The sequence below is a fragment of the Schistocerca americana genome, chromosome 4 (assembly GCF_021461395.2).
Source record: "Schistocerca americana isolate TAMUIC-IGC-003095 chromosome 4, iqSchAmer2.1, whole genome shotgun sequence".
Classification (NCBI taxonomy): Eukaryota; Metazoa; Arthropoda; class Insecta; order Orthoptera; family Acrididae; genus Schistocerca; species Schistocerca americana.
Window position 1 is genome coordinate 607,605,608 of NC_060122.1, and position 27,208 is coordinate 607,632,815.

Below are 27,208 nucleotides of genomic sequence, written 5' to 3' on the forward strand. Positions count from 1 at the left end.
ATAATCTTTAATTGTGTATTATGTAACATTTAAGAGATACATTTCAATTGCCATTTAAATACAGGTATTTTAGTTATAAACATGATCAGGACAGTTACAGTCGAATGTAATTTTTTTAGGTCTAAAATGAAGCACTCGCCAAATAATAGATGTTTTGAGCCATTGACAGGAACACACAGAAGAATGAAATCTAGGGTCTAATAGATTTTCTGTTGCCCTAATCCCATGACACACACACACACAAAAAAAAAAAAAGGAAACTTGGCCTTACAGATTTTCTGTTACTCTACTCCCATCTTTGATTTGTATCTACATCTACTCACCTACTTGTCAAGCCACCGTGTGATGTATGAGTGAGGGTGCCATATACCATGCTAATAATTTCCTTTCCTATTCCACTCACAAGTGGAGTGAGGAGAAAACAACTGTCTATATACCAAGCCATCCTTCTGAATCTGCTTAGTGTTTCCATCTCTTGGTCTCCCTCTAAGATTTTTACCCTCCACACTTCCCTTCAGTACTAAATTGGTGATCCCTTGATGCCTCAGAACGTGTCCTACCAACTGATCCCTCTTCCTAGTCAAGTTGTGCCACAAATTCCTCTTTTCCCCAATTCTATTCAGTACCTCCTCGTTAGTTACGTGATCCATCCATCTAATCTTCAGCATTCTTCTGTAGCACCATGTTTCGAAAACTTCTATTCCCTTCTTGTTTAAACTATTTATCATCCATGTTTCACTTCCATACATAGCTACACTCCATACAAATACTTTCAGAAACGATTTCCTTACACTTAAATCTATACCCAATGTTAACAAATTTCTCTCCTTCATACGCTTTCCTTGCCATTGCCAGTCTTCATTTTATATCCTTTCTACTTCGACCATCATCAGTTATTTTGCTCCCCAAATAGCAAAACTCCTTTACTACTTTAAGTGTCTCATTTCCTAGTGTAATTCACTCAGCATCACCTGATTTAATTCGGCTACATCCCATTATCCTCGTTTTGCTTTTGTTGATGTTCATCTTACATCCTCCTTTCAAGACACTGTCCATCCCGTTCAGCTGCTCTTCTAGGTCCTTTGCTGTCTCTGACAGAATTACAATGTTGTTGGCAAACCTCAGAGTTTTTATTTCTTCTCTGTGGATTTTAATTCTTACTCCAAATTTTTCTTTTGTTTCCTTTACTGCTTGCTCAAGATTGAATAACATCGGGGATAGGGTACAACTGTCTCACTCCCTTCCCAACCACTGCTTCCCTTTCGTGCCCCTCGAATCTTATAACTACCATCTGGTTTCTGTACAAGTTGTAAATAGCCATTCACTCCCTGTATTTTACACCTGCCACATTCAGAATTTGAAAAGAGTATTCCAGTCAACATTATCAATAGTTTTCTCTAAGTCTACAAATGCTAGAAATGTAGGTTTGCATTTCTTGAACCTGTCTTTTAAGGTAAGTGGTAGGGTCAGTACTGCCTCGCATGTTCCAACATTTCTACAGAATCCAAACTGATCTTCCCCGAGGTCGGCTTCTATCAGTTTTTCCATTTGTCTGTAAAGAATCCACGTTAGTATTTTGGAACTGTGATTTATTAAACTGATAGTTTGGTAATTTTCACACCTGTCAACACCTGCTTTCTTTGGGATTGGAATTATTATATTCTTCTTGAAGTGTGAGGATATTTCGCATGTCTCATATACCTTCTTGACCAATGAAAGAGTTTTGTCATGGCTGGCTCTCCTAAGGGTATCAGTAGTACAAATGGAATAATGTCTACTCCCAGGGCCTTGTTTTGGCTTAGGTCTTTCAGTGCTCTGTCAAATTTTTCCTGCAGTATCACGTCTCCCATTTCATCTTCATCCACATTCTCTTCGATTCCTGTAATATTTCCCCCAAGTACATCACCCTTGTAGAGACCCTGTGTATACTCCTTCCACCTTTCTACTTTCCCTTCTTTGCATAGGATTGGTTTTTCCATCTGAGCTCTTAATATTCATACACCTGATTCTGTTGTCTCCGAATATCTCTCTAATTTTCCTGTAGGCAGTATCTGTCTTACCCTTAGTGATATATGCTTCTACTTCCGTACAATTGTCCTCGTGCCATCCCTGCTTAGCCATTTTGCACTTCCTGTCGATCTCGTTTTTGTGACGTTTGTATTCCTTTCACCTGCTTCATTTACTAATTTTTGTTTTTTCTCCTTTCATCAATTAAATTCGATCTCTCTTCTCTTACCCAACGATTTCTACTAGCCCTTGTCTTTTTACCTACTTGATCCTCTGCTGCCTACACTATTTAATCTCTCAAACCTACCCATTCTTCTTTCATTGTATTTCTTTCCCCTGCTCTTGTCTGTCGTTCCCTAATGCTCTCTCTGAAACTCTCTACAACCTCTGGTTCTTTCATTTTATCCAGGTCCCACCTCCTTAAATTCCTATCAGTTCGCAGTTTCTTTGGTTTTAAACTACAGTTCATAACCAATAAATTGTGCTCAAAGTCGACATCTGCCCCTGGAAATGTCTTACAATTTAAAACCTGGTTCCTAAATCTCTGCCTTACCATTATATAAATCTATCTGAAACCTTCCAGTGTCTCCAGGCCTCTTCAACATATACAACCTTCTTTCATGATTCTTAATCCAAGTGTTAGCTATGCTTAAGTTGTGCTCTGTGCAAAAATTCTACCAGGTGGTTTCCTCTTTCATTCATTACCCCCAGTCCATATTCACCTAATACTTTTTCTTCTCTTTGTTTTCCTGCTATTGAATTCCAGTCCCCCATGACTATTAAATAATTTCTTGTATTGCATCGCACATTTCTTCAATCGCTTCATCTGCGGAACTAGTTGGCATATAAACTTGTACTACTGGGTAGGTGTGGGCTTTGTGTCCATCTTGGCTTCAGTAATGCAATCACTATGCTGTTCATAGTAGCTTGCCCGGTTCCTACGTTTTTACTCATTATTAGACCTACTCCTGCATTACCCATATTTGATTTTGTATTTATAACCCTGTATTCACCTATTCCTCCTGTCACTGAACTTCAGTATTTCCCAATACATCTAACTTTAACCTACCCATTTCCCTTTTTAAATTTTCAAACCTACCTGCCCAATTAAGGGATCTGACACTCCACTCTCCTATCCGTAGAACACCAGTTTGGTTTCTCCTGATATATTCATCTGTTAGAGCCCTAATTTCTCTTATCATGTTTTCATGGTTCTTATAAGAAATGTTTGTTGGTGGCAGTAGAATAGTTCTGCACTCAGCTGCAAAAGCTGATTCCCTAAAATTTCTCAACATTTTTTGTGAAAAGAAAATCATCTTACCTCCAGGGGCCTGCATTTGTGTTCCTGAAGCATCTATGTAACACTAGAGTGTTGATTGAACCTACTACTAGTGAATCTAGCTGCACATCTCTGAATTTTTTAAATGTTTCCTTTAAACGTTCCTAGTGGATATCACAAATACATTTTTTAAGCATGGATCACAATGGGTCACACAAGTGTTCTGTACATTGTCTCATCTACAGATGAACCACATTTTTCCTAAAATTCTCCCAATATATTGAAGTTTGCCATTCCCCTTCCCTACTACCATCCTTACATGTTTGCTACATTTCATATCACTTTGCAACATTACACTTGAATGTTTTATCAGTGCGACTGTCAAGTTGCACACTACTAATACTGTATTCAAACACTCCAATATTATTTTTCCTAACCATCTGCATTAACTCACATTATTCTACATTTAGAACAAGGTAGTATGTTTCTTGTTTATGATGTCCCACAATACTTGACTTTTATTTTATTTTTTTCCTTTTCATCATTTAATGATTTTTTTCAGGTGATACTCTCCGGTATATCTTTTATAAACATGATGATAAATTAGAAACACTGTGTTAAAGAACTGAAGTCTTTGAGAGACTAAAATAACTTGCAAATATCTGCAGTTATCCATTTGATTTCCTTAGCACTGCTGCTGAATGACCACCTTTGGAAATATCTTGTCAAAAATTTATTTGTACAGTGTGCCAAATTTAAAGAATTTTGCAAGTACATTGTTTTCTGTGTACCCTTCATCACAGGTTTAGTTTGACAGTTCTCTCAAAAAATATGTATTTTGGGCTTAGAGGAGATTCTTTTCACAAGCTTGCAGTTTTGTGGAATTTTTAAACCTGCCTAAAGCTTTATCATCTGGCTGTTATGGTCAGAGAGGTGAAGATCTTTTATACATACACTGCTGATATCTGCAGATACACAGCATAACACTAGTGCTGTGTTTTTGGTTACTCCCATAGCAATATTTACCATTGGTGCCATGCCAAAAGTATTAAAAATGTGTAGGAAGTTGTTACTAGCTTTATTCCTAACACTTGTGTTAATGTTCATATCTCCCTCTGTGACTTCTCCTTGTTCTCTCCACAACAGTCTCACTGTAAAAACGTTTACTACACCCCTCACTTTCCTACATCTCCCAGGATTTCCCCTCATTGTCAAATCACAGCAAAAGAATTGGTACACTAGACCTTACATCATTTTAATAAAGGCCTTTTTCATTGCTCTGTTTGTGGAAAAGGATAATGCAAAAGGACACCTAACTTTCTGCAGGGAAAATTTTCATGTTTGCGAATGTTGTTGATTTTTTATACATATGTTATAACAATGTTTGGTGCCTAATTTCTCATTATGGACGTGTGTGTAAATATCTGGATCTTTAAGCAGGAAAAATATCATCTCCACACAGAAACAATGGGCATTTATTGTATTAGGAACTCTATTCTTAACTGTTCTAATGTGGGTCTGAAAGTCTAAATTTTTACAGATAATGTGTTTAATGTGACTAAATCAAGTGTGGATCCTGAAGCTATGTCTCCTTAGTGTTCTCATATTATTTGTACACTATTCTTATTGCTTGATTTATTTTATTTTATTTATTTATTTTTTGTGTGCAAATTCTTCATTTCTGCTGTATTACTACAGAAGAGTATCCCATGAAAGAATACAAAATGGCAGTGTGAAAAGTATGCAAGCAGTTTGGTCTGTAAGTGAGAGTACAAAATAAAGTGTAATTTGTGTCTCAGTTTTATAACATTGTGTACTGCAACTGACACGGTAGGAGCATCACAGCTAGCCGTACACAAATAAAAATCAGATTTTTAAATGAGCAGCCTTGAAGAGAGCTGCTGACCTTGCCAAGAATGTTGCTTGTAGCAGAGCTGCAAGACTGGTCAAGCAACTTACTGTTGGAGATCTCCTGCATAAATTGGCATTATTTCTCCCAACTGATTGATTGTGAATGTAGCCAGCAGAGGAACAGTCTTCCAGTAGTCAGTCTTGAATTGTAAAAAAAGCAAATAACAAATTTGCTTTTAAATATTAACTAATGTTGTCAAGGGTAGTAAACCTACTTTGATTTTAGCTAATTTATTTGCTGTTTTCACCTTTTTTAAATTTTTGGAGCAAAGATCTTGTGAAACTTGTATGTTAACAATATATTTCGCAGGATTTTTAGCTAATTTTATCTTCTTTTTGCGTTGTTTCTGGAACAAAGGGAAAGGACTTCACTGTCTGCAGTTGTAAGACCAATGTGTCATCATAAATAAGTATTTTATGTTAAATATAATAGAAGGAAACATTCCACGTGGGAAAAATTATATATAAAAACAAAGATGAGGTGACTTACCGAACGAAAGCGCTGGCAGGTCGATAGACACATAAACAAACACAAACATACACACAAAATTCAAGCTTTCACAACACACTGTTGCCTCATCAGGAAAGAGGGAAGGAGAGGGGAAGACGAAAGGAAGTGGGTTTTAAGGGAGAGGGTAAGGAGTCATTCCAATCCCGGGAGCGGAAAGACTTACCTTTGGGGGAAAAAAGGACAGGTATACACTCGCACACACGCACATATCCATCCACACATACAGACATACAGACACAAGTGTCTGTATGTGTGGATGGATATGTGCGTGTGTGCGAGTGTATACCTGTCCTTTTTTCCCCCAAAGGTAAGTCTTTCCGCTCCCGGGATTGGAATGACTCCTTACCCTCTCCCTTAAAACCCACTTCCTTTCGTCTTCCCCTCTCCTTCCCTCTTTCCTGATGAGGCAACAGTGTGTTGCGAAAGCTTGAATTTTGTGTGTATGTTTGTGTTTGTTTGTGTGTCTATCGACCTGCCAGCGCTTTCGTTCGGTAAGTCACCTCATCTTTGTTTTTATATATAATATTTTATGTTAAAGATAAATATATCAAATCTTAGTAGGCACAAAGCGAGTAGTCTCATTATTGCTGTCCTAATTACCTAGCGAGCTGTTGCAGTTTGCACTTACACGCTGGTAGAAATGTCCCTTTGTAATATTTAATCTACTATACTCAAATCTCTATGTACTTCTAAGTTAACATTGCAAAAAATATCTTGTTGCTCATACTAAAAATGTTTTTACTTGCCATTCAGGACTCAAAACCTCCACAGTTAATTAATATATGAGCAGTGAATAATGACAAATGCATTAGCGTTTGTTGTTTGATAATGCCTTTTATGCAAGACGTTATATTCCTCAATGAGCTAATGGTTAAACATTTAAAGCTTGTTGCATGTTCATTCCTCTTGAGGACTCATTTTTGCCTGACGCTACTACCAAACATGAGTTGTCTAACGTCTTTATAAATGTGATCCGCTATGAAGGAAATTAATGCTGCTGCCTAAAAAATGGTGAACTAATGTGGTATTTCATGGCTTGCAATTATGTTTGTGTTGTTGTACAACAAATTGTTTTAAGGTTTTCTCCATATCTAATTTATTTCATCATTTGCAAAATTAATATTTTATGTTGTAGCTTATTTGACCCATTACATCTTGCTCTTTTCTTTAATCATTATCAGATTGCATGACTTACTATTCCTGCGAATCTTCTATAGTCACATTTGACTATCTAGTCTATGGCAAGCAAAAATACACCAGACAGCTCCTCTATAAGATGCAACAACATTCCCTATCTACTGGTTAATTGTGTGGAATGTAGCTCCCTCTGTAACTCGTGCAAATGTGAAGACTGTGGATAGAGCAGCCTAAGTTAACAGTGTTTATTTACATCTGATGATATTTAAACATATTTGGTGCTGCTGCCTTAAAAAACTCAGTAAAGTGGATGTGAGGAGATGGCACTGCTGCCTTAAAAAACTCAGTAGAGTGGATGCAAGGAGATGAAATGTGGAGGAGGATAGATAGTGGGAAGGGCAGGTTGTTGACAGCTGGAAAGGAGAGGCCCTAGTGCACAGGATAGGGCTGTGGCACTAGTGACTGCACCACAGCAGAGGCAAGGGGAGTTTCGTGTGACACACTGACACAGAGCAGTGGCCTCAGAGGGAGGGATACAACAGAGGAGGGTGAATGTGTAACATACATGAACACAGGGGTGGAGATGAGTGTGGGATGGGCTATTAGAGATTGTGGCAAGAAGGATTGTGAGATATATTGTAAGGACAATTTTTGTTTATGTAGTTGAAAGAGGGTGGCATTGGATTGGCAGCAGGGGAAGGGGGGGGGGGGGCAGGATTGAGATGTCAGGATTGTGTAGAAACCATTGAAGTGTAGTTGGGGTGAGAGGCTAAGGTAGAATTGAGCACACACAAAAGCGTGGTAGGACCTTTACTTAAATATGTCCTCCACCAGTGACAAATAATATCACATCGAGATTTGAATCACTCCCATACACACATAAGCATGTCCTTTTGTCATTGATGTTAAGGTAGTACAGATCCAGTGCAACTCTTCTAGGTTTCTTTGGTAGTGTTGGTGCATAAATGTTGTCCTTAATGAAAACCTCCAGGAAGAAGTCACAGGGTGTCAAATCCAGAAACTATGGAGGCCAGATGAGATCTGCTAGTCATCAGCTGTTTGATGACCATTCCAATGACTTGGTAGAGTTTCGTTCAGTTATTCACGCACTTGGCGACTCCAGTGAGGGGGTGCCTCATCTTGTAAAATGTTGTTCTCATTCAGGCTCAGAAACAACCAATTTTGAACATAGTAAGATACTGCTGATCGTTTCGTGTTTGCATCAAAGAGAAACTGACCATAAAGAGATGAGTGGGATACCACAAAAACACATTGACTTTGGCTGAATCTTGTTTAGTTTTTGCATGTTGGTTTTGTAGGCTCCATATTTGAACATTCTGTTTGTTTACTTTCCTACTAATCAGGAAAGTCACTTCACTGAAGATGATGCGTTGTGGGGAAGTATCGTCATTGTCAGTAGCACTCTGAAGCTCATCAGGAAATGTCACATGTTTGTGTTTGTCGTCATTATGTAGAGCCTATAACAGCTGTAATTTGTGTGGCTTCATAGCCAACTGACATTTCAAAACATGCAGAATTGTTGGTGTAGTCAGTTGTAACTCTCAACTAGCATGATGAGATGACTTTGTAAGACAGTGTAGGAAAGCAGTTTGAATTCATGTGACAATTATCGTCAGAAACATTAGGGCAGCAAGGACTTGTTCCTTTAAATGCACATCTTGTGAATACAAATTGTTGTTGCTATCTCTGAATATTCCATCCATTCAGAGGATTTGTTTGATACCTCAATCTTGAACCTCTTTGCACTGTAATCACAGAATTAAACTTTGCAAATTCAGTAACACAGACTTATTTCTGCTTTGGAATAGCCTTTTTGCAACATGTGATGGTAACCAAGCAAGCAGAAGAAAACTGACATGTATATAAACTAAACGATGTATTCATTCCTCCAGTAACCTAGCTGTGGTGCAGCTATCAACATTTTTGACGACATGATACTTTGTAATATGTATATTCTTTTTGAAACATCCTGTGTATAAGACCCTATTTTCTGTTCTAACTCCCTCTACATCTGTAGCCTGAAAGTACTGAAGTGCATGGGAGAGGGATACCTCCCATCTTACTAGATTTAGAATTTTTCCCTTTTCTGTTCAAGTAAGGAGAGCAGAAATAATGATTTTAAATGGCTCTATACATGCCAATCTTCTCTTCACAATCCATACAGAAGTGATACAAAGGGGTTGTAGTATATTCCTAGAGCAATTATTTGAAGTCGATTCTTGAAACTTCGTAACTAGGTTTACTCAGAATAGTTTACATCTATCTTTTGGTGTCTACCAGTTCAGTCTTTAGCATTGCTGTGATACTCTCCCATGGACCAAACAAATCTGGACCATTTCTGCTGCCCTTATCTGTACACATTCAATATCCTCTGGTAGCCCTGTTTGGCATGACTCCCACACATTTCAGCATATTCTGGGATGGTTCACACGAGTGATTTGTAAGCAATTGCCTTTGTAGACTGGTTGCATCTTCCTAGGATTCTGCCAATAAACTGAAGTCTGCCACCTGCTTTGCCCACAACTGCACCTATGTGATCATTCCATTTCATATCGCTACAAAGGTATTTGTATTAGTTGATCAGTTACAACTGCGACTCATTAACATTATAGTCACAAGATATGATGTTTTCTCATTTTGTGAAGTGCGTAAGTTTATGAACATGTAAACAGAGTTGCCAATCTGTGCATCACTGTGAAATCTTAAGATGATGTGGTTCAGTATTCATGGAGCTTCTATCAGACAATTCTTCATTATAGATAACTGCATCATCAGTGGAAAGCCTAAGATTGCTATTAATATTGTCCACATGGTCATTAATATGAAACATGAACAACAAGGGTTCCAACACACTTCTGTGGGCACACCCAAAGTGACTTCACCTGTCAGTGACTCTGCGTACAAGGTAACTTGCTGCAACCTTCTTACTGAAAAGTCCTCAACCCAGTCACAAATCTTCCTTGACCTCATTTGATAGAACTTTTGATAAAAAGTGTAGATGAAGAGCTGAGTCAAATGCTTTTTGGAAATGGAGAAATAATGGATCTATCTAACTGCTGCGATCCACAGATTTCAGTATGTTGTGTGAGAAAAGTGCAAGTCCAGTTTCATATGTTCGATGTTTTCAAAATCCATGGTGGTTGACATGGACATCATTCTGTTAAAGATACCTAATTATATTTGAGCTCATTGTATTCTCTAAGATTGTGCAACAGATCATTGTCAATGATATTGGATGGTAATTCTGTGGTCTTTCGTGACGTGCTTTTTACAATGACTGGGGGAATGGTCTTTTGTTTGAGAGATCTACTATAGATTACAGGTAAAAGATGGACTAACTCGGCCTCAAATCGAGTGTAGGCTCTGACAGGGATTCCATCAGGTCCTGGAGCTTTGTTCAATTTTAACAGTTTCAGTTGTCTCTCAACCCCACTGTCACTGACACCTGTATCACTCATCTTTTCATTGGTACGAAGATTAATTAGGGCAGCTGTCCTGGGTTTACCTTTGTAAAGGAACATTTGAACGTTGAGTTAGGCATCTCTACTTTCGCTTTGCTACCCTCAATGTCAGTTCCTCTCTCATTTACGAGTGCATCAATGCTAACTTTAATGCCTGTACATATGAGCAAAATATGAGTTTTAAGAAAGATCATTTGACAATAGAGCTGGTAGTTGGTATATTTAGCTTAATGGGTACATCTACAACTTCTGCACCCATACTCTGTAAACCGCACGAAGTGCATGGCAGAGGGCACGCCCCATTGTACCAGTTATTAAGGTTTCTTCCTGTTCCTTTCACAAATGGAGCATGGGAAGAATGATTGTTTGAATGTCTCCATGTGTGCTGTAATTTTTATAATATTATTCTCATGACCCCTATGTGAGTGATACATAGGGGGTTGCAATATAGTCCTAGACTCATAATTTAAAGCCAGTTCTTGAAACTTTGCTAGTAGACACACTCAGGACAGTTTAAGCCTATCTTCGAGTCCATCATTTCAGTTTTGTCAGCATCACTGTAACACTCTTTCACAGGTTGAACAAACCTGTAAACATTCGTGCTGCCCTTCTATGTAAACATTCAATATCCCCTGTTAGTCCTATTTGGTAGGGACCCTATGTACTTGAGCAATATTGTAAAATGTGTCACTAAAGTGCTTTGTAAGTAATCTCCTTTGTATACTGATTGCACTTCCCCAGTATTCTACTGCCAAAATTTTTACAAAGGCACAGACGGTGTTTAGAAAGGATAGATTGCATGCAACCGGTGGTGGCGTGTTTGTCGCTGTTAGTAGTAGTTTATCCTGTAGTGAAGTAGAAGTGGATAGTTCCTGTGAATTATTATGGGCGGAGGTTACACTCAACAACCAAGCTAGGTTAATAGTTGGCTCCTTTTACCAACCTCCCGACTCAGCAGCATTAGTGTCAGAACAACTGAGAGAAAATTTGGAATACATTTCATATAAATTTTCTCAGCATGTTATAGTCTTGGGTGGAGATTTCAGTTTACCAGATATAGACTGGGACACTCAGATGTTTAGGACGGGTGGTAGGGACAGAGCATTGAGTGACATTATACTGAGTGCACTATCCGAAAATTACCTCGAGCAATTAAACAGAGAACCGACTCGTGGAGATAACATCTTGGACCTACTGATAACAAACCGACCCGAACTTTTCGACTCTGTAAGTGCAGAACGGGGAATCAGTGATCATAAGGCCGTTGCAGCATCCCTGAATATGGATGTTAATAGGAATATAAAAAGAGGGAGGAAGGTTTATCTGTTTAGCAAGAGTAATAGAAGGCAGATTTCAGACTACCTAACAGATCAAAATGAAAGTTGCTGCTCTGACACTGACAATGTTGAGTGTTTATGGAAAAAGTTCAAGGCAATCGTAAAATGCGTTTTAGACAGGTATGTGCCGAGTAAAACTGTGAGGGACGGGAAAAACCCACTGTGGTTCAAAAACAAAGTTAGGAAACTACTGTGAAAGCAAAGAGAGCTTTACTCCAAGTCTAAATGCAGCCAAAACCTCTCAGACAAACAGAAGCTAAACGATGTCAAAGTTAGCGTAAGGAGGGCTATGCGTGAAGCGTTCAGTGAATTCTATGTACCGACTTGACAGAAAATCCTAGGAAGTTCTGGTCTTACGTTAAATCAGTAAGTGGCTCGAAACAGCATATCCAGACACTCCGGGTTGATGATGGCATTGAAACAGAGGATGACACGCGTAAAGCTGAAATACTAAACACCTTTTTCCAAAGCTGTTTCACAGAGGAAGACTGCACTGCAGTTCCTTCTCTAAATCCTTGCACAAACGAAAAAATGGCTGACATCGAAATAAGTGTCCAAGGAATAGAAAAGCAACTGGAATCACTCAGCAGAGGAAAGTCCACTGGACCTGACGGGATACCAATTCGATTCTACACAGAGTACGCGAAAGAACTTGCCCCCCTTCTAACAGCCGTGTACCGCAAGTCTCTAGAGGAACGGAAGATTCCAAATGATTGGAAAAGAGCACAGGTAGTCCCAGTTTTCAAGAAGGGTCGTCGAGCAGATGCGCAAAACTATAGACCTATATCTCTGATGTTGATCTGTTGTAGAATTTTAGAACATGTTTTTTGCTCGCGTATCATGTCGTTTTTGGAAACCCAGAATCTACTCTGTAGGAATCAACATGGATTCCAGAAACAGCGATCGTGTGAGACCCAACTCGCTCTATTTGTTCATGATACCCAGAAATTATTAGATGCAGGCTCCCAGGTAGAAGCTATTTTCCTTGACTTCCGGAAGGCATTCGATACAGTTCCACACTGTCGCCTGATAAACAAAGTAAGAGCCTACGGAATATCAGACCAGCTGTGTGGCTGGATTGAAGAGTTTTTAGCAAACAGAACACGGCATGTTGTTCTCAATGGAGAGAAGTCTACAGACGTTAAAGTAACCTCTGGCAGGCCACAGGGGAGTGTTAGGGGACCATTGCTTTTCACAATATATATAAATGACCTAGTAGATAGTGTCGGAAGTTCCATGCGGCTTTTCGCGGATGATGCTGTAGTATGCAGAGAAGTTGCAGCATTAGAAAATTGTAGTGAAATGCAGGAAGATCTGCAGCGAATAGGCACTTGGTGCAGGGAGTGGCAACTGACTCTTAACATAGACAAATGTAATGTATTGCGAATACATAGAAAGAAGGATCCTTTATTGTATGATTATATGATAGCGGAACAAACACTGGTAGCAGTTACTTCTGTAAAATATCTGGGAGTATGCGTGCGGAACGATTTGAAGTGGAATGATCATATAAAATTAATTGTTGGTAATGCGAGTACCAGGTTGAGATTCATTGGGAGAGTCCTTAGAAAATGTAGTCCATCAACAAAGGACGTGCCTTACAAAACACTCATTCGACCTATACTTGAGTATTGCTCATCAGTGCGGGATCCGTACCAGATCGGGTTGACGGAGGAGATAGAGAAGATCCAGAGAAGAGCGGTGCGCTTCATCACAGGGTTATTTGGTAACCGTGATAGCGTTACGGTGATGTTTAGCAAACTCAAGTGGCAGACTCTGCAAGAGAGGCGCTCTGCATCGCGGTGTAGCTTGCTCGCCAGGTTTTGAGAGGGTGCGTTTCTGGATGAGGTATCGAATATATTGCTTCCCCCTACTTATACCTCCCGAGGAGATCACGAATGTAAAATTAGAGAGATTCGAGCACGCACGGAGGCTTTCAGACAGTCGTTCTTCCCGCGACCCATACACGACTGGAACAGAAAAGGGAGGTAATGACAGTGGCATGTAAAGTGCCCTCCGCCACACGCCGTTGGGTGGCTTGCGGAGTATAAATGTAGATGTAAACTGAAGTTTACCACCTGCTTTACCCACAACTGAACCTATGTGATCATTTCATATCCCTACAAAGTATTACACCCAGGAATTAATATGAGGTGGTTGACTCCAACTGTGACTCATTGATATTGTAGTTATAGGAAATTACATTTTTCATTTTGTGAAGTGCACAATTTTACGTTTCTGAACATCACCAGTTTGGTCCCTTCCCCCCCTCTTTTAAACCAACCAACCAACCAAGAATGTCTGCCATCTGTCTGTCAAAGCAAGTCGTTATGGTAGTGTGTAGTGTCTCACTCAAGGAAGCCACAAGAGTTTATGCCACCAGATACAATTTGTGTCATTGCATATTGAGAGAAATTGCAAAGTCTTTGCATAGCCTTTAAAATTAAACCAATACACTGGCTGTTGTTTCATAAAATAGTTCAGTTCAGCAGCACTTTGTGATATGCAGGCCATTGCTAGTAACCATTGACAGTATCTTTGGAGGAAGGTGTTATATCAGAGGAATAAGAACTAAAGAAAATACTTAACAAACGAGTAGAGAATGTGTAAGACACACAAAGCATCCCAGAAAATGGTTTTCTTTTTGTTACAGGGACAAAAATTTGAGGTGTCAAACAGTTTGTTGCGGTAATGTGGATCACGTTCTTCATTATTGTTGTCCTGGAGACTTAGACTTCATTTCCTTTTTGTTATTTCCATGTATGCTAAAATCTTATGACAGTATCCTGGCCTAAACTTGCACATGAACTGTGCCACTTTTTATAGATCAGGAAAGGTTTTTTGCTCTGATTAAGGATGTAACTGTGAAAAATTCAAAATGTTAAGATAAATTCTGCACATCAGCCTGCATTGCCCTCTTATGATTATGGTACATGAATGGGCAAAACAAAAACCAAAAGTCTGATTTTTTTTTCCATTGACATACATTATTAGTTCTTTCAGTTTTCTTTGGAAAGAATTATTGAGCTTTTTTATCTTAGCTTGATAATAACCAAAAGTAGTTATTTCAGATAATCGTAAACAAACTGGACATTGAAAGAATATTACATTTCTCCTGGCTTTCTGTAGACACCTTGAATCTGTCTTCCATATCAACTATTAACTGCTATTTGCATTGTGTTGCATATTGTAGTTGTTCACATTTATTGATGTATCTGCTAGGAGTATTGAATATCTACATTAGTGAAATGATGATGGCAACCTCACAGGTAAAATAGCCCCTCATTTGGGTCGCTGGGTGGCCACGACTCGTGAGGATGTCGTCATTAGGAAAAACAAAATTGGCAGTCTGTGGATGGGAGTGTGGAATGTTAAATCTCTTAATTGGACTGGTAACTTAGAAAATTTAAAAAGGGACTTGGATAGATGAAGTTAGATAAAGTGGGGTTAGTGAAATTCAGTGAGAGGATGAATGGGACTTTTTATCAAGTGAGTACATTGTTAAAATCACAAAATGAAATAGAGGCAATGTAAGATGAGGTCTAAGAATGTGTAAGAAAATAGTAATATGGGTAATGTTCTATATGCACCACAATGAACACATTACCATAGCTAAAATAAACACACAAGCAACATCCACCACAGTAGTACTGGGGTATATGCCAACTAGCTCCACAGGAAATGCAGAGATTGAAAGAATATGTGGTGAGATAAAAGAAATTATTCAGCTAATTAAGGCAGAGGAAAATTTGTGACTGATGACTGAAGAAGAGGAATGAGGAGGGAAGGGGGAAGTAGAAAGAGGGAGAGAAGGAAAAATAGGAGAACATGGACTGGGGGAGGAAATGAGAGCAAGCCTCATGGTAGAATTTTGCACAGAGTGTAATTTAATCATCGCTGACACTTGGTTTAAGAATCGGGAAAGAAGGGAGAGTATGTGGGAGGGACTGAGGGACCTGGAGTCATCAGGTTTAAGGTTGATTACATAATGGGAAAAGAGCTTTTGTAACCATTAAGCTGTAACACACTTCCAGGAGCAGATATGGGTCCTGAACATAATTTATTGGTCATGAACTGTAGATTAAAACTGAAGAATTTGGAAAAAGGTAGGAAATTAAGGTGATGGGTCCTGGATAACTTCAAAGAACCAGAGGTTGTCAAGAGTTTCAAAAGTAGCATTAGGAGACATTTGACTGAAACGGGGAAAGGAATACAGAAGACAGCAAATGGGCAACTTTGACAAATGAAATAGTAAAGGCAGCAGAGGATGAAATAGGAAAAAGAAAGACCAGGCCTAGTAAAGATCTTTCAATATCACAGAAGACACTGAACTTAATTGATGAAATGAGAAAATATAAAAATGCAAGAAATGGAGCTGGTCAAAGGGAGTACATATGTATTAAAAATGAGATTGACAGAAAGTGCAAAGTGGCCAAACAGGAATGGCTAGAGGACAAATGTTAAGACTATAGAAGCATGTATAACTAGTGTGAAGATATACTGCATACTGGAAAATTAGAGGCCTTTGGAGAAATGAGAAGCAGCAGTATTATTAAGAGCTCAGATAGCCAATACTAAGCAAAGAAGGGAAAGATGAAGGAATATATAAAGGCATTATTAGAGAAAGAGAAGAGAAAGTAGATAAAATTCTCTTGTAACTGCTGAACTCCCTGTGAGAGCCAGCCAGGTGAAACAAATCCACCTTGTGTGCAAGATATGAGGCAGGGAAAATACTCTGACTTCAGAAGTAACTAATAACTTCAAATACAAAGGAATTAAGTGCCAAAAAGTTTGAAGATTACTGAACTAACAGTTTAATCATTACACTGAGGAAATGCTGTAACAAATAGCTCGGAAAAGACTGTGCAGAAGGGTCTTTGTGCTTGCTTCATATTTGAGCTAGCAACATTGGGTAAAAAGTTTTTGGTTTAATCTGGACCAGTGGCCATTTGTATAGCCATTTGAACATTGCTCTTACTGTAGTTATGTTACAAAGGAAAATCCAGGATGGAACATTGTCTCTCTGCGACTCAGCTTCTCTGCTATGTGGAAAGTTTCAAAATTCATAATATTGTAGTTATGATCAGTATATTATCATGGTTTGGATGATGAACCAGAGCTGTTGCCCAAGCAACATTAATTAAGCTGAAGTTAATGCTCAGTTAATGCCACCATTTGGAGTTTATGTGCAAAAACATGCAAAAAATATGTTCTTCTGGGAGTGCACCACTTGTATACATTAAACTTGTATGATGATGTATGGAAAGGTCTAGTTGAGAATTACAAATTAATTATTAATAAAGGAGACTCACCAAAAGGCACAAGCACTGCATCATCAATAGGTAAATAAACAAAAGGTACAGAGCTTGGCTAGCTATCAGAATGCACTTCCTTTTACAAGCTTTTAGGAAAAACATACCCACAAACACACACACACAGGCACACACTCACCCATGTACAATAGCTTGGAAAAGGCTGTGCACAGGGGTCTTGGTGCTTGGTTCCTATTTGAGCACAATTTAGGGAGACTTACGCCTATCTCCCTACGTTGTGCTCAGTCGACTGCCACCTCTTTCCAATGAGTGTACTGGGGTGAGGTAAGGGTGTGGGGCAGGGTGAGGTGGTGTGAGGAATGGAGAAAGGTGGGAGGCAGGGAGGGGGTTGCGGGAGGTGTGTAGTGGCTCTTGGGAGAGTGGGGAGCTGTCTGTGGGCTAGCTAGGGGTGTAGGTAGAGGAGGCAGGTGGCAGATGGCTGGGCACGTGATTTCGTAGACTAGGGCCTAAGATAGCACACAGCTACCTGTTTTGAGGACACAAACTGGGTAGGGGTACTAGGGCAGGAGACTGTACACACACGCGCACTCTTTTGTGGGGGTTGGGGAGACGGTGAGTTACCTTAGGTTTAGGCCAAGGTGGTCACAGGAAAGAAGGATAAGGTGTAAGGATAGCTCCCATCTGTGCAACTCAGAAAAATTGGTGGTGGTGGGGAGGATCCAGATGGCATGGGTTGTGAAGCAGCTATTGAAATCTCACATGTTGTGCACTGCTGCATATTCTGCCACTGTATGGTCCACTTTGTTTTTGGCAACAGTTTCATGGTGGCCATTCATTCTAGTTGACAGCTTGTTGGTTGTCATACCAGTGCAAAACACTATGCAGTGGTTGCAGCAGAGCTGATAATTAACATGGCTGATTGCACAGGTGGCCCAGCCTCTGATTGGGATAGGATAAGATTGTGAACAGGACTGGAGTAGCTGGTGCTGGGTGAGTGGACTGGCCTTTCCGCAGGGTATGACATCTGTCGCAGGGGATTTGGGGTGGGAATGGCATAGGGATGGACTATGCTGTTGTGGAGGTTGGGTGGGTGACAGAGCGTCACTTTGGGATGCTTTGGAAATATCTTGAGTAGGATGTCCCTCATTCCAGGGCATGATGATTGTTACCAAAGTCCTGACGAAGGATGTGGTTCAGGTGTTCTGGGGTGGTATTGGGTGACAAGGGGGCCACTTCTTTGTGGTTGGTTCTTGGGATGCTTGTGAGGATATGGCATGGGAAATATGTTTGTAAATTAGGTCTGGAGAGTATTGCCTGTCTGTGAAGGCCTTTGTGAGGTGAGGGAGTTCTTGTCACTACAGGTGTGTCTACCACTGGCCAGACTGCATGGGGGGGGGGGGGGGGATTTTTTGGTGTGGAAGCTGTCAAAGTGCAGATGATTAGTGGGTTTGGGTTTGATGTGGACCGAGGTGTGTAGGAAGCCATGTGAGAGGAGGAGATCGACATCTAGGGAGGTGGCACAATGAGTGGAGGAGCACTGGGTGAAGTGGATGGGAGAGAAGGTATTGAGGTTGAGGACGAATGAGGATAAGGTGTCCTGGCCTTGGGTCCAGATTATAAGGATGTCATCAGTAAACATGAACCAGACCAGGGATTTGGGAAGCTAGCAATGTGAATTGTCCTCTATGATACTATAAATTAAATTCTGACAGGTGAAAAAGAGGTTCTAGCCTGCTTGTGTGTGCTTGTGTGTGTGTGTGTGTGTGTGTGTGTGTGTGTGTTACATCAATGAAACATAATGGGTTTAGATTTCAAGGTGTTCACATGGAGAACAGATAGATTGAAATAAGTGCATTGGAAACACTAAACCACAAAAGAGTCACTTCAGTTTGCTTTCAGTACAGCTTACTTTGTATTTATGACCATTCCCAAAATGTCAAAAATGTTGTAGTATACAATCAAAAACTGAATAATGTATCAATAAAGTAGCTTCAATGAAGTTTAAATGCTAATTATGTAAAATGTTAATTTGGAGAATTTTCATTTAATTTCAGTTGCGTTTGAGAAGTAACATAAGCAGTCCATCTTAAGTGATGGATAGTTGTTAAAGTAACCTACATAATCAGTTTGGAGTAGCTGCATTTCTGGGATAAATATTCTGACCATTCACACACCTGACTTTATTCAACGGGTCTTTGGAATGTGGTGAATGGTGGCTTCGGAAACAGGTTATCAGCTTAGAAGACAACTTATTTCCTTTTGTGTGATCATCAAGAATGTTATGGTGGGATTATTTGAAAATACTGCAATTGTTTTTAGTGTACATGGTGTGATAGGATGTGCCATGTGTTGTTATTTCTGTGAACTTCTTTTTTTATAATATAAAACAGTAATTTACTTCTAAATGAAACCCACAGTTTAAAAGCTAATGGTGCAGAGCAATTGTTCATTTTTGAAACGAAGGACTTTTTTTGGTTAGAATTGCAGGCAGAATGGGAGAGTTACTCCATGTGTTCATGGAATTCTGCAGGATACATATGCAATTGCCTGTTAAATCAGAAAAATGATGACAACCATCAACGATTTGTAAGAATATGAAATGGCACAGTCACATAGCCTCAGCTGTAGGTAAAGAACATATTAGACTTTTAACTCATTGTTAGTATACTAGTGAAATGCAACCACTGCACATAGCAGACTACTTAAAATCACTCATGCAGTCCATCCTAGAATATCGCTGAAGTGTCCATGTAGGACTAAAGGAGGGTGTGGATATTAAACATACAACGGTAAGTTTGTGTTCTTATGTAGTGAATGCAGTGCAAGGAAACAAACTGCTGTGTGCAATGCACATCCTGAATGTTTTTAAGAAACTCTTAGTATTGTAAAATGTCATGCTTTGGCTTTATTTATTTCTATTAATTTAATAAAATTAATTAGAGGAGACTAGAATTGAAGCGTGTGGTAAAATGGGACACAGAGGTGTCCTCTTTTGTTAACTCTTCTAATTTTTAAAATTTTTATTTACTGATTTACTTGTTTGTATTTTTCCAGGTGATTGGTGGGATGATACCTCATGCAGGACCATGTTGACACCTCTCCACCCATTGTTAGTATTGTAATAATTGTTCATAACATATCATAATAGAATGTGTCACTAATAACAGGTTGTCTGTACTGTAAATTTTACGCCAGTTATATTTCACAAAGTCCAAGAAAGTTGTTGAAGAGACAGAAGTATAGTGAGATAGTGAGAAGTCAATGGTTGTAACATTAACCGACTTTTATGTCGGTGCTTGGCAGAACATGTTGATAATATTAAAAAGGTAAACTTGCTAATGTTCGTGCTGAACATTAGGAAGTGTTTATTTATAATAAAACACGCAATAAAGGAGTTTTCATACACAGCTAAGAGTTTTGACATTCATGATCCCTTATCAACTGGCTGTGTTTATTTAAATCATCATTTGGCTATACTTGGATATAGAAGTTGTAGTCATAAAATGAAATAATTTGGACCAAAAGTCCTTGTCTTATTTTAAAATTGCTAACTTGAGCTCCACTGTTGTATCCCATCATGCTAATGCTTGTATACCAGAGTGCCTCCTCTTCAGCTGTGTGTCTGATGGTGTCCAGTTATCATACTAGCTGGATGTTGTCAATGTTGTTATTTCTGTGCTAAGTAGTCTGTTAATGACATTTATAAGTTTTTGGGTCATCTTTACTTCTGGCCAGTACAGTCATGTTGTATCCATTGCGTACTGTTACCTCTATACTTCTATACCTATTCTTAATATTTCTATCATTTTCGAAACGCTTCATGTACACAATTAAGCAAAAGTTGTGATGAGCTGCAATTCTTGTGTAATAAACTCTTTTTTAGTGCCATTTGACTTGTGTTATCACACTGCCTTGTTTTTGGCAAATATTGAATTCTTACATGTCCTTGTACGCCTCTCTTCCGCTTACAAAGCTGAACATCTAATTTCACAAATGAGCGTCTGGTGTAGTGACTAATGTTATTTCTCCTATTTCTTCTATCATATAAACCTCAACAGGATCATCCTACAAGTGTCAAAAGATATTGAAGACTCATGACATTGTCAATTTTAAAAGTGGTTACATTTGTGGAGTGATCTTACATTTGCATAATATTCACGGTGAATAAAAGTTTGTCTACCATCACTTATAAATTTCTATAACTACACAGTTTTATTGCCCAGGTATATATTTGTTTATAATTAATGTTTTTAATCCTTATTTGTTATGTAGTACTGGAAATTTAAAACAAATACACTTAACTTTCTGTAATTCCCTACAGTTGTCATGTTTCAAAGTTGACTCCAATTATGTACACAAAGTAAGTGATGATAGATTTTATTGTAATATCTTCCGTGATACAGTGGTTCTCTGTAATACTGCTTGTAAAGAGCATCAGCTCCATTATATATGGATCACATTGGAAAATGCTTCTTAATTAGTACAAGCAGCAAAGAACGTGGTCTCATCATGTTGGTAAGAAGAATGTCAGAAAAATGGCTCTACTGGCTTGTTTCCAGCTCTGAATGACAGTCAGTCTTTTGCAGATTTGTGGTTTTTATTGTCATTACTTTATTTATGGTTATTCTTTTACAACAACAAGTGAAACAAATCCGCAGTAGGTTCCCTGTAATGCTGTGACATGTTGCAGCTTAAGAGTTGTACATTGTACCTAATTCTCACAGAATTTATTTGTATGGTTTGTTGAATGATAGGAGAGCTGGAGTGATGTGGGGGCTGATTCTGTTTAACAGTTGCAGTTAGTTTTAACATAACAAAATCAGCACAGAATCCTAAAGGACGAAAACTGGCTTTCACAGTGTTGCATAGCTGAAAACATTATACCAAAAAGCTGTATATTGTTTATTTTTTCCTGTTGTGGTGGTCACTGTGGAACATCAGAAAGTTCATTCTCAATGTTCCATACTGGCTTAGTATCAAAGTACTCACAACTTGCCAGAGATAAGCTTGCACCATATCTCATCTGATATACACAGTATTTGTTAGAGAGCTGATAAAAGTTTGAGGCGCAATTCTTGGGAGTGTAATCAGTTGTTTATTGAGTAAATAACCTCTTTCTCATAGCACTTCAGACATTATGTCGTTATGTGGTCTCATACAATTTTGAATCCTTTGCAATTGATGGACCATCAAATTTCAATTTATAACAAAGACAGTAAGTGTTCACCCACATTGTTTGAATCATATCAAGGTTTACTGAGCTGTGAGACATCTATATTAGCACATTCCCTAAAGAGACAAATAACTATTGCTAGAAACTTATAGGAAAAATGAATGATACTTCCAGTATTGTTGACACTTGAGATATTTTTACAGTGCCTAAATTAAATTTCATTCAGAGTTTAAAAAGCTAAAATAAAATAAATTACAAGTTGTAGAGTAGACTGTCGTTCAAACTTCTGTCCTAGTGAAGAGAGAGTTTACCTCGTGCAGTAAAAATTAAACACCATGCAGTCTCTGTGACACACATACAGATATTTTGCATTTTAGGTGTTGTTGTTGCTGTTGCTGTTGTTGTTATTGTTATTTTCTTTGTCTTTGTCTTTAGTCTTCAAGCTTGCTTGCTAGTGCTCTATCCTGTGCAAGCTTCTTTATCTTTGCATAACAACTGAGACCCATATCCATTGAATCAGCTTGCTGTTAGTTTCATTTTCTATGGATCATTTGCATGGTAAATCATAATGCTGTGGAACAAGTAATTTTATGTTCACATTATAAATTACTTTGTAAATATGGTTACTATTACACTAATAATTTACTATTACACTAATAATTTACTATTACACTAATAGAAATTCTTCCATGGAATTGAAGGAATTGTCGAGAGAAACATTTTCTTTTTGTTTTTATCACTGGATAAGTGTTAAAAAAGTTTGATAGCAGGAGTGTGCACCTCTTTTTGGGCTAAAGACAACCTTATGTTGTGTGATGTGTCAAACCTTGGTCTTTCTCAAAATTTTTTACCCTCCATGCTTCTCTCCATTAAGTAACCATCTTTTTTAAAGTTTTATTTCCATTAAGAAGGAATTGTTACTTTTGAAGACATGGATGTAGTGTAAGATCATGGAATATCTTCTAGTTGATAAATGTCCTTGCTTAAGTTTGTGTGTACAGTCTAGAAAATGAATACATAGTTCCAGCTTTCCTAAGGAGTGCAATAGAATTGCAGAGATGTTCCCCATTATGCAAGTTGAGATTGTAACGTACCAAAGTGTATTTGTCCCCCGCCCCCCCCCCCCCCCCCCCCCCCCCGCCCCACCCCCGCCCCCTGCCCGTCATTGACTGATGAATAAACTGAAATTATGGTTCCTGGAAATGGCAAGTTTATTGGAATTTGTGATCAGTTCAGGAGAAATTTAAAATTAAAGCATGTTTCAAGAAAAGAATTTCCATGTCACCAAAATTCTTCTTGGCAATGATAGAGGAATTTTTCACATCCTTGACAGAAGAAATGGAGCAGGATAATGTGTTAATGAAACATAACAAGATCACATTAATTTTACTTATGATATAGACTTGACAATTAATGAAGGAACTTAGTACACCAAATTTGATATCAGATTTTAAAACCAATTGAAATAAGACTAAAATAATATACGAGGTGAGTCAGTAGGAAAGATACATGCTTTGAGACATAGTATTAGTGATTCTGAATAAAAAACTTCATATGGACATATGCCTTATTGTGAATGCTTTCTGAGATAGAACACGTTCAATATCACTTCTGTACGTTTGTCTTTAATAACATGAAAATAATTCCAATCCCAAAGAAAGCAGGCGTTGACAGATGTGAAAATTACCGAACTATCAGTTTAATAAGTCACGGCTGCAAAATACTAACGCGAATTCTTTACAGACAAATGGAAAAACTGGTAGAAGCCAACCTCGGGGAAGATCAGTTTGGATTCTGTAGAAATGTGGGAACACGTGAGGCAATACTGACCCTACAACTTACTTTAGAAGCTAGATTAAGAAAAGGCAAACCTACGTTTCTAGCATTTGTAGACTTAGAGAAAGCTTTTGACAATGTTAACTGGAATACTCTCTTTCAAATTCTGAAGGTGGCAGGGGTAAAATACAGGGAGCGAAAGGCTATTTACAACTTGTACTGAAAGCAAATGGCAGTTATAAGAGTCGAGGGACATGAAAGGGAAGCATTGGTTGGGAAGGGAGCGAGACAGGGTTGTAGCCTCTCCCCAATGTTGTTCAATCTGTATATTGAGCAAGCAGTAAAGGAAACAAAAGGAAAAATTCGGAGTAGGTATTAAAATCCATGGAGAAGAAATAAAAACTTTGAGGTTCACCGATGACATTGTGATTCTGTCAGAGACAGCAAAGGACTTGGAAGAGCAGTTGAACGGAATGGACAGTGTCTTGAAAGGAGGATATAAGATGAACATCAACAAAAGTAAAATGAGGATAATGGAATGTAGTCGAATTATGTCGGGTGATGCTGAGGGAATTAGATTGGGGAATGAGACACTTAAAGTAGTAAAGGAGTTTTGATATTTGGGGAGCAAAATAACTGATGATGGTCGAAGGAGAGAGGATATAAAATGTAGACTGGCAATGGCAAGGAAAGCGTTTCTGAAGAAGAGAAATTTGTTAACATCGAGTATAGATTTAAGTGTCAGGAAGTCGATTCTGAAAGTATTTGTATGGAGTGTAGCCATGTATGGAAGTGAAACATGGACGATAAATAGTTTGGACAAGAAGAGAATAGAAGCTTTCGAAATGTGGTGCTACAGAAGAATGCTGAAGATTAGATGGGTAGATCACATAACTAATGAGGAGGTACTGAATAGGATTGGGGAGAAGAGGAGTTTGTGGCACAACTTGACTAGAAGAAGGGATCTGTTGGTAGGACATGTTCTGAGACATCGAGGGATCATCAATTTAGTATTGGAGGGAAGCGTGGAGGGTAAAAATCGTAGAGGGAGACCAAGAGATGAATACACTAAGTAGATTCAGAAGGATGTAGGCTGCAGTACGTACTGGGAGATGCAGAAGCTTGCACAGGATAGAGTAGCATGGAGAGCTTCATCAAACCAGTCTCAGGACTGAAGACCACAACAACAACAACAACAACAACAACAACACGAAAACTGCACACTCCAACAAAAACTGTGTCAGTACACAATTCAACTAAATTAAATTTGCTACAAAAAAAGGGTCTTATTTATTTTTTTGTCTAGGACTAACAGTTTCCTGCACAAAGAGATCACGAGAATATTAAAACTATCACGTGACGTGCTTGTGCTGTAGCTTAGGTACTTTTTTAGACCAGTTTGAGGGAGTTTTCTGACTTTATAGACCACAATCATACTGTATCAAAATGTTCATCTCAGCTTTCTCTATATTACAGTGGTACATTGTAAACTATGACAATGAATAATTCAGGAAAAGCAATAAACAAAGGAGTAAAAATAATATAGAAGCTTTGTCTGGACTTCTCATAATTTCTTCGTAGTTTGATACCTTATTACTTGCACCAGTTGTTCTGTTATGTTCTTTGTTTCCCTCTTTCGTTTTTCCACTAGAATCTTTCTTTCTTCCCAAGATTGTTGCCTTCAAGGACTCATTTAAGGGAACTATTAAGACTTTGAATGTTTCTGAAGAATGAAGAGTTTCTACAGATTGCTTTGAGGGCATTCTTATGTTTACTTTTCCTGGTAAAATAAACACGGTCTTTATGTCTGAAAAGGAAGGTCTAAAATTAGTGTGTTACCAGTCTTGACTCCTGGTGGTTACACATGAAAATCAAATATGAAAAACATTAGAACCTGGAAATCATTCCTTGAACAATAGAGATATGTATGTTGGTGAGTAAAAATACAGCAAACTCACATATTGATCAGAGAGCGGTGGATTGTAGTAGAATATGTTGGTATGTCAACAGCGAAAATGAAATGAGGGTTGACATTACATGAATGGTAGATGTCCCCAGGGAGTTATCTCTCAGATTCAGAGAAATAAGAAGACACACTGGCAATGATCAAATAGAAGGTGGGTAGATGGTCTTAAAAAGAAATGCAGAAGCAACATGAATACCCACTGCTGAGACTACAATGCATGGAAAAATCTAGAGAAGTCTCTTTCCAGCATTGGACATCAAATGGCTGATGATGACAGTTACACTAGTTTAACATTCAAATCACAAGTGAATATTATTTATGATTGTTTCTCTTAATCTATGTACTGCAAAAAATCAGATGCAGCATCTTTTGAAGCACTTTGGATTTATGATCAAATATCCATGCACCTTTATGAACAAGTTGTGCTCTTACAAGTGAGAGTCATTCGGCAGTACTTCACTACACTAATGCCTCATGACACACACTGCATAAGATTTCAAGTAGAAATGAGCATTTTTTCAGTTGCTTACCCATGGAAAGATGATGCTCCTGTAATAATACATTGCTAATCTAATATATTACTAAGCAACTATCCTGGATCCCGTTTCCTGGTGACAGCCTTTGTCAGAAAAAGAAACAAACACACACACACACACACACACACACACACACACACACACACACACACACAGAGAGAGAGAGAGAGAGAGAGAGAGAGAGAGAGAGAGAGAGAGAGAGGGGGGGGGGGGCAAGGGAGAGGGATATGCGGGTTGCCTATTGAATGGCTGTGGAATTACTGTCTGAGTTTAAAAATTTTAAATATTGTCATAATATAATCATTAAGTGGTATATTCTTATATTAGAAGTTTAACACAATAAAACAAGTATTACAATTAGAAACTGTGTATTTGTCTTGAAGAATCATAACTGATGGCACACATATACCTGGACTTCATTCATCCATTTTTTGAGAGTGGGAGCACTTAGCCACTTCCAGTGAACTGTACACATAGCCTTGAACTTTTACAAAACGTTTTTCTCTGGTACCCCAGACAAAATGATGAAAGGAAATAAGTTTGTTTACTAAATTTTCTCTGTCCCAGTAAAACTTCAGCATCTGGTATCACATTTTATTACTTCTTTACTGCCGATTATTTGCAACACAGTTTGCACACACTATTCACATATATCACTGAATGTAACAGAAAATTTATTTCATTGTAGGGCAGAGAGTTCGGGAGATATGACATCATAGAGATGCTTAAAGAACTTGCTTTTGCTTAAAGTAGAGTGCAAACTTCCCAGACTATATTCGTGCAGTGTTTTGTAATGAGTGCACTTAGTGACTTCCAACAA

General features: G+C 38.5%; 1 protein-coding gene across 3 annotated transcripts in view; it reads left to right on the forward strand.

Annotated features, from left to right (window-relative positions):
• Positions 1–27,208, forward strand: part of LOC124612400 (transmembrane and coiled-coil domains protein 2) — a 188,219-nt gene that overhangs the window by 13,469 nt on the left and 147,542 nt on the right. For all 3 annotated transcript variants that reach the window (XM_047140582.1, XM_047140583.1, XM_047140581.1), the window contains exon 2: positions 19,992–20,046. The gene's annotated coding sequence lies outside the window, so the exon portion shown is untranslated. The remainder of the gene's footprint in view (positions 1–19,991; positions 20,047–27,208) is intronic.